Genomic DNA, 2,500 nt, shown 5'->3' with positions numbered 1-2,500 from the left:
CGATTCTTTCCATTATTTTTTCCAAAGCTAAAATCAGACCGCAACTGTTTTTTATTTTTCTTAAATTGTTCAGAAACTGAAGTCTTCATGATCTAAAATTTGTCTTGGATTATTAACGACCGATAATTGTTTTTTATTTCTTATCAAAACGAGGCTACCTGTAGACGTAATTTTTTCCAGTATTTTCCCCAAATATAAAATCAGATGCTACTGTTTTTTTTTTCTTCTTAAATTATACAGAAACTGAAGTCTTCATGATCAAAAATTTTTCTTGGATTATTAACGAATGATAATTTTTTTATTTCTTGTCAAAATAATTACCTTAAAAAGAGACTATCTGTAGACGTAATTCTTTCCATTATTTTCCCCAAAGCCAAAATCAGAGGCAATTTTTTTTATTGTTCCGAAATTGAATTTTTCGTTATCTAAAATTTGCCAGGATTAAAAACCACTGATAATTTTTTTTTTATTTCTTGTCAAAATAATTACCATAAAACGAGGCTATCTGTAGACAATTCTTTCCATTATTTTCCCCAAAGCCAAAATCAAAGGCTATTGTTTTTCTTTTCTTAAATTGTTCAGAGTCTGAATTCATGACATTATCAACCGCTGATAATTTTTTTTTTATTTCTTGTCAAAACAATTACCTTAACGACGAGACTATATATAGACATAATTCCTTCCATTATTTTCCACAAAGCCAGAATCAGAGGCTATTATTTTTTCTTTCCTAAATTGTTCTGAAGCTAGGGTCTGCGTGATCTAAAATTTGCCAGGATTAAAATCGACTAAAAGAGAAAAAATAACAGAAAATCATACGTATAACTTTTTAGGTCACTGAAATCAAAACGGAACAAAGCAAATGGAACAATACGCGTACCTTTAATAAAAGAATAGTCCTTTTATTATTGCAAAGAAAGAGGAAAAGGGGAAGTGAAGGAGAGAGAGAGAGAGAGAGAGAGAAAGACTTACTTCATCATAACGAGGAGTTTTATGTCAAAGTAAGCATCATCTCTGTTTAAAGTCTTGTCGCCATTGCTTGTAAACGCTTTATTCAGAAGTCATAAAATTGATTTCATATTTGATCTTCATCCGATGATTATTAAGGTCTACGTTTTATTACTTTAGAGCTCTGCATAAGATATATATATTTGATCTTATATATATATATATATATATATATATATTATATATATATATATATATATATATATATATATATATATATATATATATATATATATATATATATATATATATATAAATTATATATATATACATATATATATGCAGTGTATATATATATATATTATATATATATATATATATATATATATAGTATATATATATATATATATATATATATATATATATATATATATATGTCAGTATATGATCAGTCTGTAGCTCTAAGTCAAAAATTTGCCCAGAGCTTATTTGGCAACCGACAGATCTTTCACAGCAATTATTATTATTATTATTATTATTATTATTATTATTATTATTATTATTATTATTATTATTATTAGCATACACAACTGTTTGTATATTAAACTGAGATACTAATCAACTTTCCAATCACAGAAATATGTTGGAAACAAATTTTAATGAAAACAAGTTGCATAGGTGGGTCAGTATACAAAATACAGTCACTGCTATATATTTGTAAGACCATTAAGTAAGCTTAGGCTCATTTTTCTAAGTTTGCATGTTTAATCTGATGGGCATCCACTTACTCACCATTAGCCAACAGAGACTTGATCTTGTGTATTTATAAAACAGGGTTCCTGCAGCAGCATTCACCAGGTAATCAGTAACCCAAGGTCATCTCTTTTCATTGATTTCAAGGTCAAGTTGCAGTTGTCCACCTGTTATTTGTTTTCGTAGTTAAATACAGTATACGTTGTGTTTATGTTCATTTCAGGCCTAGGACGCACATCCTGGTGAAAGAGAGAGAGAGAGAGAGAGAGAGTTGTTATACAAGGTGCAAGATTTTAATGTCATGGGGAGAGAGAGAGAGAGAGAGAGAGAGAGAGAGAGAGAGAGAGAGAGTTATTATTCACTGCAAGATTTTAATGAGAGAAAGAGAGAAGAGAGAGAGAGAGAGAGAGAGAGAGAGAGAGAGAGAGAGTTTTTTTCACTGCAAGATTTTAATGCCCTGGAGAAAGAGAGAGAGAGAGAGAGAGAGAGAGAGAGAGAGAGAGAGAGAGTTATTATTCACTGCAAGATTTTAACGTTCTGGGGAGAGAGAGAGAGTTATACAATAAACTAGATTTGATCTTTCTTAATGTAAATAACTACGTCAGTTGATGACGTAGAATAGTTTCTTTGTTTGGTCTCAGCCTTTTCTAATGACTTGAAGAAAACCGTGGAAAAGAAATTAAATCTTTTATGTAACCTTTCCGACTGCTAGCTTTTACCCGACAGAAGTTGAAAGTTAAATTGATTTTAGGCTTGACTGTGAAATAAATTGCACAACCTTAAGCTCTTAGTTTTTATT

The 2,500-nt window shown here is 29.7% G+C and overlaps 1 long non-coding RNA gene across 1 annotated transcript in view; it reads left to right on the top strand.

The window, feature by feature from the left end:
- Positions 1-2,500, top strand: part of LOC136853910 (uncharacterized) — a 352,798-nt gene that overhangs the window by 187,380 nt on the left and 162,918 nt on the right. The gene's annotated exons all lie outside the window — the stretch shown is intronic.

Source organism: Macrobrachium rosenbergii, chromosome 28, assembly GCF_040412425.1.
Source record: "Macrobrachium rosenbergii isolate ZJJX-2024 chromosome 28, ASM4041242v1, whole genome shotgun sequence".
NCBI classification, from domain to species: Eukaryota; Metazoa; Arthropoda; class Malacostraca; order Decapoda; family Palaemonidae; genus Macrobrachium; species Macrobrachium rosenbergii.
Note: the sequence above shows the minus strand (reverse complement) of the source record. Positions and strands in the feature narration are given on the sequence as shown.